We start from the raw sequence: 11,852 nt of genomic DNA on the forward strand, positions 1-11,852 counted from the left end.
AGAAATTGTTTTCCATATGAAAATTTTTCAGACTATCCACAAATTTTCTGTGTTTGGAAAATAAACTGCAAATCTAGCCACCATTAACATCCAGAAATTTAGCAGTAGAGAATGTTTTATTACCTGATCTGAGCATGTCAGTTCTAAAGTGGTTCCTTCAGTGGTGCTACAAAACACCTTCATTCCTGGAAGTTCTTTCTAAGCACTGCTCTGATGTTGTTTATGTTGATTTTCTGTGGTGTTGTAGAGATGGAAGGAAGGGTGCTTATAATTTCCTGTTGCATCTGCACTACTTGGGTTACCTGTGGCACTGTGGATATTTATAAATCTTCATAGCCACGTGGTCATTTCATCAGTGCAATATTGTTATCTTTGCTTTTTTATTCATGCTGATATTTAAAATAAATCAAATAATGGGAACTGCTATTGTAATACATTTGTTAGGATACTTTTAGAGGAGTTACTGATTACTACAATTAGCAGGTTTAGGGCAAATATAATTTTAAATTTTTTTGAAAGCATGGAACTTATCCAGCAAGTCCTCCTTTGGTTTCATAAAGTCCATGTAACTTGCAAATCATTGAGTCTGTCTGAAAGAAGATGCTCAAAAGACAAAGTAGCTGAGGGAGGGAGGAAACTGAGTACTTTGGGTAAATAGTTTAGAGATGGAGCAGAGAAATCCTTATTAACTTGAAGATTAACATGTTGCTCCTTGCATCTGTGGTGAATATGAGTTTTAATAGTGAACTCAACAACAGGAGCACTTGTATATCAATGTAGTTATCAGGAGTGGCCAACATTAATTTGGTTAATTAGTGAGTGATATTGGAGAGTTTAACTTTCAAATATTACATTCAATGAGGCCTTCTTTCCTAGCACTGGAACAATGAGTTTCTAAGAGTTAATTCATTGGGGATAGTAAATCAATGCACACATCATTTGTATTTCTTAGAGACTAGACACCAACTTGTGAGAGGGATGCTCAAAACCCCTCAAAGCACAGTGCCTAAAGAGCTTCAAGTGCACAGAAGATGGTAAGAGAAGGCTTTAAAAGGACAGCTGAACACTGAGTTGGAATGGAGAACAGCTGAAGTTGTGAAGAGGTGAAGCATCTGGTTTCATGTTGTTTTTTTGCAGTCAGATTTGGGATGAGGGTGAGATTTCAGCTTGCTGGTGGATATGTTTCTTTGTGACTGCTGTATGTTATCTGTGTCATGCCGTGTCTCCAGGGTGTGAAAAGAATAATTTTTCAGTTCTGTGATAAAGAAGTGAGACATGAACCAATGGAATAGAGGAGATATGTTAATTTTTGCTGATGCTTAGGTGTATGGTTAGCTCCTCTGGGGTGCCAGTGTTGTTTTCTTGAAAGTTTGTATGCTGTTGTCTCGGTTTCTTTTCTCTCTGAATTCTTGTCCCTTTGCTACGACTCAGATGTTTTATCTGAAGGTAAGTGTTGCTTCCTTCTTATTCAGGCTTCTGGAAGAGACAAAGAAAAGTATGAGGATTTGAGGTAGTGCCACTTAAGTTTCTAAACTTATTAAATAGAGAGATCTCCTTACTTTGTGTCTTCCACTTTCCTGTTCATAATTTTGTTGTGCAGTGAGTCTGTGATGAGTATATAACCACTTTACATTTGTCTTTTGTTTTTTCTTGTACCTCTGTGTATTGTTTTTGAGAAAGAAGATGAGGGCATATGAAGCTCAATCATTTAGGGAAATGGATATTTATAAGAACACTTTATGAGTCTTAAGAAATCTGCAAAGTTCTTATGATTTTTGGGTTTTGGAGGGTATTAGGGTGGGTTTTTTTTTGTTGCTGTTCTTTTTTTTCTTTTTTTTTTTTTCTGGTTGGGGTTTTTTGAGGTGTGTTCCACGTAAGGATTTTGAGCAGTCAGTCCAGGTAATGCATTTTAAAATGTTAAAACCTAACTTATAAATAATAAACCTACCTACTACAGCTGTGGACAATAATCACCCTGAAATACCACTGATTTTTACATGTTAGAGTGGGTTTTAAGTAGACTATGTACATCAGAATGAGAGGAAAATATTTTAGAAAGATGCAGTTTCTAGCACTTCTTATAACTTGGCTACAACACCAAAGTTAGTGAAAAACAAAGTAAGTTGAGACAGTGTTGAGAATGTAGTACAAACAAAAAACTTGGGATTTTTCTGCTTACTTCCTTCCCTGTCTTTGTGCTTTCCCCTTCCAGTTATCTGCTGGATGGCTGTAAACTGTGTTAGCTCAGAACTATGCAATCAAAGGTGGCTTGATCAAATTAAGTTACTTTAATATAATTAATATTCACTAAATAAAGATGTAATCCAGGGATTGAGTTAAAAATGCCTTCCACGCTCTTGTGTCTATAGGAGGTTTGTAATTTGTGCTTCCTGCAATCATGTGGCTTTCTTCAAATTGAGGGTTACTGGGAAACATGCAGTGCATTTTAATGCTGCTGGTACCAATTCACATGCTCTATAAGGCTTTCTTTCTTTTTCTTTTCTTTTTTTTTTGTTTGTCTGTTTGTTTGTTTTTGGTGGATTTGTTTGGTTTTTGTTCATTTGTTTTGGTTTTTTTGGTTGGTTTCTTTTCTACTTGTTTTTATCTTTTTAATCTTTCCTTTTGAAACATTTTGCTGGATTTATTTATTCACTTGATTTTCTTTTTATCAAGATTTGAAGGGGGTCAGGGATAGAGTAGATAAGAAAGGGAGAAATTATTAGTATATGTGAGAGAGCTGTATTCTCGCTTATTATTATTTTCTCTAGATGTCCACTGATAGTTAACTAACACTTAGATAAGGCATGACTCTTTGCTATTGTGAAAAATGTCACATAAAACTAAATTGCAAAAATTCTGAGTCATATTGTTTATAAAATTCTACAAGTCTCTCAGTGAATGTTCTTCAGACATGAATTTTGTAAGAGAAGACAAAAATAATTGCTTCCTTGTAAAGTTCTGTATTTCTTTTCAATGAATTTACCATGGTTTAGCCCTAGCCAGCAAGCCCAGAGCCACTCACATCCCCACCAGCAGGTTCAGGGAGAGAATGGGTGGGGTAAAAGCCTGAGAGCTCATGGGTTGACAGTTTAATAGGGAGAGTAAAAGCCATGCAGACAAGAAGAAAAGCAAAACAAGACATTAATTTACTGCTTCCCACAGGCAGGCAGGTGTTCAGCCATCTCCAGGAGAGCAGGGCCCCATCACAGGTAACAGTGGCTTGGAAAAGCAAATATCATCACTAGAAATGTTCCTATACTACTTCTTTCTTCCCCCTGCTTTATATACTGATATACAATGATGTCACCTGGTCTGGAATATCCCTTTGGTCACTTGGGGTCACCTGTCCTGGCTGTGTCCCCTCCCACCCTCCCAGGCACATTCTCAGAAAGGCTGATACAAAAAGCAGAGAAGTCCCTGGCTCAGCAATAACAAAAACATCTCTGTGTTATCAACCCTGTGTTCAGCACAGATCCTAAACACAGCCCCATAGCAGGCACTGGGAAGAAAATTAACTCTACCCCAGCCAGAATTCCTTACTGATTTATCTTGTGGACAAACTGTCTTTTGCTTTGTGTGCACACTCTGTTTGTGTTTATATAAATACTGTGTATTTGCAGATCTGATCTGAAATACTCCATCATGTATGAGAATAACTCTTACATAGAATGAAATCTTTCAGCAAAGGAACATTATGAAATACAGGAGAAATTTCATTAATTGTTGTTTGGTTTTTCCAAATAAAACAAAAGAATAAAGAAAAAAGAAAGATAGTTTTCTTTATTCTCTTCCAGCACTTCAGAAGAAACTTGTTAAATTCTGAGGGTATCAGAATGATAATGGTTGGTTGGTGTCGCAGACATCTTTTATGAAAAATCCTTTCCTTAGGATTTTTCCTCCTGAGAAGCTGAGAGGCCTCAGGAACAAAATGTAAACATTGATTATCTGCTGCTGTGGAATGCAACAGGTGGCATCTGTGATTGGCCCATGTTGGATGTTGTAATTAATGGCCAATCACAGCCAGCTGGCTCAGACAGAGAGTCTGAGCCACAAACCTTTGTTATCTTTCTTTCCTATTCTATTCTTAGCTAGCCTTCTGATGAAATCCTTTCTTCTATTCTTTTAGTATAGTTTTCATGTAATGTATATCATAAAATAATAAATCAATCCTTCTGAAACATGGAGTCAGACCCTCGTCTCTTCCCTCATTCAAGAACCCCTGTGAACACGGTCACAGTTTGGGTTCAGCTTTGGATTTTCTTTTCTTTTTTTGCTTGTGGTTGAGTTTATATGGTAACTGATGTTTTATTCTGGCTAAATTTTTTCTGCATTCATTTCTGAGAAGCAAAGGAACTTCTAGGTGGACCAGACTGTATCTAAATAAAAAGTAGTAAAAAAAAATAAAGTATAAATATACCAGAAAGAACATCCCTTTCTTTCTCTGCAAGGTCAATTGCTTAATCCTTTTTCTCAGATTATACAAATTCATCATTGCCCAGTGGGCCTGCCTGTCATTGCTCTGGACCTTACACAGTCACTTAGCTTATACAATATAAGTGGAAAGACATGTAGAATTCTATCAAATCAGAATGCTCTTTTACATCAGTTCTATTATGGCATAAAGCACCACATAAATTACAGCAGAAAGGGAGGTGTTTTTCATCCTGACATTTGATGCAAGGTAGAGTCTTGGTATAAATTCAGCAGTTCCTTTCCATTTTTGTTTGTTTGTATGAAAGAGTTGAGGTTTTCAGGAGAAACACTAATCTGAAGTGTTAGAACCTGCAAGGCTCCATCTGAGTCATGCTGACAGGTGAGAGTAAACAAGTATAAAAATGGAAAGTGTTTCTCTCCAGACAGGGGGGAGTTTCTAGCTAAGTGAGGAAAGCAGGGCTGTCTTCTGATGCTTCGTAACTGTTTAATCTGAGTTTGGGCTGAACGTGCCTTTAGCCAATTACTTAATTTTTTTTGGTAAATGGGCACTTTTCACAGAGAAAGTAATAGGTTACTGAAATCTACAATCACGGCCTCTGCTGAACTAACTTGTCTAAAAAGGATTCTTTTAACACAAAGTTTTGCATCTTTTTTATCATTGCAACATAAAGTGTCTTAAATACTTCTAATGATAAAATTCTATAATTATGTCATTTATATCCATAATTATGTCAAATTTGTATAAGACTAGCCATTTCTAATCAATTTATTATTTTTTCCCTATTAAATATCCTAGGGTATTCTTTTCTTGCAGATAGAAAAAAATCGCTGAATTATTAGGGTTGCAAGGGACCTCTGGAGAACACCCAGTCCAACCCTACAGCCAAGGCAAGGTCACCTTGATCAGGAATGTGTCCAGGTGGGATTTGAATGTCTCCAGAGAGGGACACCTCCCTGGGCAGCCTGTTCCAGTGCCCTGACACCCCCAGTGCAAAGTTCTTCCTCAAGCTGAGGTGGAACTTCTTGTGCTTCAGTTTATGCCTGCTGCTCTCACCCTGTGGCCATTGCCCTCGCTGGGCACTGTCGCAGACATCTTTTCTGCAAAATCCTTTCCTTAGGATTTTTCCTCCTGAGAAGCTGAGAGCCCTCAGGAACAAAATGTAAACATTGATTATCTACTGCTGTGGAATGCAACAGGTGGATCTTTGACTGGCCCATGTTGGATGTTGGTAATTAATGGCCAGTCACAGCTCAGCTGGCTCGGACAGGGAGTGCAAGACAGCTGCCTTTGTTATCATTCTTTGCTATTCTATTCTTAGCTAGCCTTCTGATGAGGTCTTTTCTTCTATTCTTTTAGTATAGTTTTAATGTAATATATATGATAAAATAATACATCAAGCCTTCTGAAACATGGAGTCAGATCCTCGTCTCTTCCCTCAACCTGAGACCCCTGTGAACATGGTCACAGGGCACCACTGAAAAGGGTTCAGCACCATTCTCTTGTCACCTGCCTTGGAGATATTCATATGCATTAGAGAGATCCTCTCTGTCTCCTCCAGACTAAACAGGTCCAGCTTCTGCAGTCTTTCCTCATAAGAGAGATACTCCAGGCCCCTCATTGTGGGCACCCTCTCCTGCAGCTTCTTATCTTTCTTGAACTGTGAATACCTGAATGGAACAGAAGTCACTGGATTTGGCCTCACCAGGGCTGAGTAGAGAGGCAGGATGTCTTGACCTGCTGGACACAGTTGTGACAGTGTTCACAGGGGTCTCAGGTTGAGGGAAGAGATGAGGATCTGACTCCATGTTTCAGAAGGCTTGATTTATTATTTTATGATATTTATTACATTAAAACTATACTAAAAGAATAGAAGAAAGGATTTCATCAGAAGGCTAGCTAATAATGGAATAGGAAAGAATGAATAACAAAGGTTTGTGGCTCAGACTCTCTGTCAGAGCCAGCTGGGCTGTGATTGGCCATTAATTACAAACATCCAACATGGGCCAATTGCAGATGCCACCTGTTGCATTCCACAGCAGCAGATAATCAATGTTTACATTTTGTTCCTGAGGTCTCTCAGCTTCTCAGGAGGAAAAATCTAAAGGAAAGGATTTTCCATAAAAGATGTCTGCAACACACACTCTTCCTGATGTACCCCTGAATACTCATGGAACTGAGAGAGCAGTCATAATTGTGCTCATCTTACCAATTTTGCTTTTTTTGTGCCCCTTTGTAGTGTCCAAACCATAAATCGATTCCAGTTATTCTGTAATGTAACTTGTAATCTTGATACAGAGGAGAAGCAAAATGTACCTTGCAAATCAATTGTCAGCCCAAGTGAAGTGAAAAGGCAGATCCCTAAAATGTGCTTGGGTCCTTGACCTACTTTGATTGATAGATATGCATGACTGGTGCAGTGGCAGGCTCAGCAAGCCACGAAGCAGTTCTATTTATCCAGGGAATTTTCTGGGTCTGAGAGTGCTACTTATGTGGGGTGTGTCTGTGAATAAATATTTTTCAAGTTTGTATGTTAATGGTGCCTTTCCAGCTGAGCTGTCTCTTGCCAGGAGCAGGGCCTGATATGTGTGTGCTGAGCAGAATGTTGAAGGGGGTGTCTCCATGGAGGGCTCATGGAAATTCACTTGAACTCATAACCTGACATTTTACATATGTAAAAATAAACAAAAATGCAGCCTTGTTTGAAGGACAGTGCTGTACTTATGTTTGCTAAAAAATGAGGTAGCTCCTCCTCTCTCTATTACAATGAGGCTTTTTTAGATTTTTGGGGATTTGAGGTTTTTCAAGGAGTTTCATCAGGCACTATCTTCTGTCCATGAGGCTGGAGGAATTTAACTGGACACAGTTGGAGCATTGTGTTTGGAAAGAGTGGATTTCTCCCAGTAGTGGATCCTATAGCATTATCCTAGCTAATCCCCCCAAAATCCCTTTCCTCTTGTACATGCTGTATGGTGGTATTTCAGGCTTATCCTGTACCATTAAGGTGATTAGGGTACCTGCTATTGAAAAGTAGTGTTCAGAGGCTTCAGTAACCTGAGAGGAAGGAGTCAGTGTAACTGAGGAGAGAAACCAAACCATTCTTATCATGGCATTTAAAATATAGCAGTTGAGTTCTTAAAATATTTAAGATTTTAGATAGCTGTTGCACCTCAGCTATGAAATACTGCTCCTTGACTAAAGTGTGATAACTGTGTGAGAACTCTGTTAAATTAATGTAGGGCTGGCAAGTTTTGTACAAGGGTATTTTTATCTTCTATAAGATATGTTAGGAGTGCTTGCTGTTGATTATTATCTTCTGTCTTAGGGTAAATCTTTTAGACATGCACTTATGATGTAGCTGAGGGGAGGTTTTACTGAAGTGCTTTTTTATTTCAGGGAAATTAATGCTTGCTCAGCTTAGTCCTTTCTCTACTTCATTGTATGAGTACCATATACTTGAGAGGCTGATAGTTTAATACCTCGTATTTTACAGATATTTTGATCATGTTTCTAAGTTGTTACCATTTGAAATACCTTAGTGATACTTATTATTAATGCTATTTGAATGAAAATATACAGGTAAGGATAAGTCCACGACAGAGCTGTCATTGCAGATCTTTTCTGAACGTTCTGAACCTCACCCTCACTAAGCCCTATGCTCTTAACTATCCTAGCTATCCTCTCAGCAGCCCTGGGAGGATGAATGGGTCTCAACCAAACACAAATCCAAAAAATTCTAGCCTTTTCTTCCATCTCCAACCTAGGCTGAATAGCAATCATTATCATCTACAACCCTAAACTCACCCTCCTCAACTTCTACCTGTACACTGTAATAACTGCAACCTGTTTTCCTCACCCTAAACACAATTAAAGTCTTTAAGCTATCTACCCTAATACCTGCATGAACCAAAATTCCGTCCTTAAACCTTAAACACAATGCTGCTCCTAACCCTGCTCTCCCTTGCAGGACTCCCTCCCCTGACAGGATTCCTGCCCAAATGACTTATCATTCAAGAACTAACTAAGCAAGACATAGCCCCAGCAGCCACACTTATATCCCTCCTGTCCCTGCTAAGCCTACCTTCTACCTTCTTCTCACACACTGCACAACAATTGCACTTGCCCCACACACCACAAACCATATAAAACAATGACGTACTAGCAAACCAACCAGCATTACAATTGCTATATTTACCACCATGTCTGCCATCCTCCTTCCTATCTCCCCTATAATCCTTACCATTGTCTAAGAAATTTAGGATTACCTAACCAAAGGCCTTCAAAACCTTAAACAAGAGTTGAACCCTCTTAGTTTCTGCTAAAGTCCACAGGCCATTATCCTGCATCCCCTAAATGCAAGTCAGGTACTTTAATTAAGCTAGCACCTTCCAATTTACTAGCCAGATGGTAGTATCTTTGATACTACCATCATGGTTACTATGATACTATGATACTACATGATACTATAGTATCATGGCTTTGATCCCACCATACTAGAGTTAACAGCTATATGCCCTAACCAACAGGCCTCTGCCTAAGGCTCTGGTACATAACCAATGCACATCAATGAGCTTGCAACTCACTATGAACTTCACTAGAGAGTTGATAAGAAGAGGAATTGAACCTGTGTAGAAAGGACTACAGCCTAACACTTACACACTCAGCCATCTTACCTGTGATATTCATTAACCAATTATTATTCTCAACTAATCACAAAGATATTGGGACCCTAATATATATATTATACCTATATTATATATAGGTCTAATATATATATATATATATATATATATATATATATATAATATATATATATAAAATATATAATATATATATATATTATACCTAATATATATATTATACCTATATTATACCCTATACCTAATAGGTGAGGTTATGTAGAGTAGCGTGATTGGGGGGAGTTTTATGATGGTGGATAGGAGGAGGCCAGTGGTGAGATGAGAGCCTTGGAGTACTTCTGGAAATCAGAAGTGGAATGGTACTAGTCCTAGTTTTATTCTGATTGCTGAAGTGAGGACCAGGCAGGACGTTGGGTGGGTAAGTTGGGTGATGAATGTTTTCCCCAGGATCTGGATAAATATATTTTCTCCATGCTGACTGTGATTAGTGCCCGCATTGGTAGAAATTCCATCTGTAGCGCCAAATTCTGCACTAGCCAGCATCTCTGTGTGGAAATGTTGTGCAAATGTTGGCTGTCACGTCTCTACCTTTTGCACCTCTTCCAATATTCTCACCTTTTCTGATTACCTTCTGCTGTCTCCACAGCCTGTTGGGATTTTTCCTGAGCTACCTTTTACCCTGCTACTGCCTCTCAGACCTGCCTGTGCTCTGCTCACATATCACTTTATTTTCTCAGTATTAGCATCATTTGGAAACTCCAATGCTATCTACAGTTACAGTCTTCACTGGCTAATCTATCAGGATGAGGGATAAAGATTGCTTGGCAAAAGCTGTGACCTTTATAATGATAAATATGTTGTCCTATTCATCACAATAAATATAAAACATTGTCGTAGTAGGACAATGCATGCTCTATGAAGAGTACTCTTTTTCCATGTCTGCCATTTCTATGTGTGCAGGGCCTTTATTTAAGAATTAAATGGAAATAAACAGAAGCGTGAAGGCTGAATAAGACAGATTAATGCAATTTAAGATATGCAATTAAAACATCACAGACAGGAAATTTATTTCTATTAAAATAATTTTAGAAAGCGTTTTTCTATACTAAAGAGATAATTTGTATTTTTATGGCTTGATTAATACACTGTGATGAAATTCTAAAGCTGCAGAGCATTAATTGCCAAAGAACTAAGACTGAAGCCTAATATTTTAATTCTAATGGGTTCAGAGCATTTTAATGGTCTTCAGTTCTGCATATTTCTGTGTGTTTTAAGCAGCAGAATAATTGTTTGATATTAAGAAAGATAAATCATTTTAAATTTCATCAGGTTCAGTGAGTAGGCAGTGGACTGTGACTTAGAATATCTGGAGTCCAATTTTGGCCCATTTTTACTATTCTCTAATATGATCTACACCAATTTCATACTCATTATATTAATTTTATTTTGAGTCTTTTCTGTAATTTCAGTGGGCTCCACAGTCGTTGTCCTGTCAACCAGTTTATAACATTTCAGCCACCTTGGGTCCAGATCTTGGCATTCTTTTAGAAATATGAGGAAAAAAAAAGTAAAAATATGAATTTGTATATAAATATGATACTGATATCACTATGTACTCATGATATTTCTCTTTTCTTTAGCCCCAAACATTATGTCCTTAAAATTTACCCTATGCTGTTAAATATTTTGCAGACATCACAAGTAAGATGGAAATATCCTGTGGATGCAATTTTGGTTTTTGACAGTGCAATTTAAAATTTCTCTAAGATTCATGAAAAAAAATGAATCACTGAACAATAAACATTCTATTTCCTGGAAGTTGGATATGTACCACAACATACCCAGTGATCAGATTGCAAGTAATGTCTTTTCTGGGATCTACACACTAAAGATAGAGGTGCTTCATAGTAAAGAAAACAGAATTCAAGTGTATGATGAAGGAATTGTGGGCTGAAATCTAATCAGGAACATTTTAATGGGGGATAGACTAGATTGTGACATTTTTAATTCTGATTTTAAAAACTAAGTAACCAAGCTGATTATATCTTCTTTTGTGCTCAAAGAAACATCACTTTATGATCCCTTGCTTTTGAAATAAAGTATTAAAAAGGTTTGTAGTGCACTTAAAATACAGGAAACTTTAGGAGCAGGATTTTTTTTTGTTTCTTTTTCTCCAGTATATATGCAATGCAAAGTTATCAGCTTCTAGGTAGAATGATTAGAATTCATTCTCCTTTTGTGTGGTTTCAACCCAAATTTGTCAAGTGGAACCTTTGTGGTATTATGAAATAGTGTAATGGTCTTTTCTTTTTACTTCATAAGTTTTATCTTCCTGCCTCTATGATCCCACTTGCAGCAAAAATTATCGGGGGAAAAGATATGGGTTTTTTTCAATGTTATTTTTCCTCTTAGTGAAAGTGGGATGTGTTAGGTTTTGGGGGTGGTTTGGCAGGTTTTTTTTGGAAAAGGAAAATAGCATTTTAAACAGGCTACTTGTCCCTGAGATGCTTTTATTAGTAGTAGTTTACTCTAAATTTGTAAACAGGAAGCTGCAGCAGCACCCATTTGTCTTTTTCTTTTAATAAATCAGGCTTTCCAAGCTTTGTTTTTACTGCTTAAAAGTGTGGAAGTATTTAATGTTCACTTAAAACTTGCTTCAGGCAGTGTCTGTGAGTTTATCTGCTCATGTAAAGAACAACAGTGTTTCAAGCAAGCAGTGTTGCTGTAGTGTTCAATACAGAAATGTTTCAGCTACATGTATCTCTATCTATATATCTTCA

The 11,852-nt window shown here is 37.6% G+C and overlaps 1 pseudogene; it reads left to right on the forward strand.

Moving 5' to 3' along the window:
* The first annotated feature begins 8,069 nt into the window (after positions 1-8,069).
* On the forward strand, positions 8,070-8,682 carry LOC118686438 (NADH-ubiquinone oxidoreductase chain 2-like; annotated as a pseudogene).
* Positions 8,683-11,852: the final 3,170 nt, after the last annotated feature.

This window comes from Molothrus ater, chromosome 4 (assembly GCF_012460135.2).
Source record: "Molothrus ater isolate BHLD 08-10-18 breed brown headed cowbird chromosome 4, BPBGC_Mater_1.1, whole genome shotgun sequence".
Lineage (NCBI taxonomy): Eukaryota > Metazoa > Chordata > Aves > Passeriformes > Icteridae > Molothrus > Molothrus ater.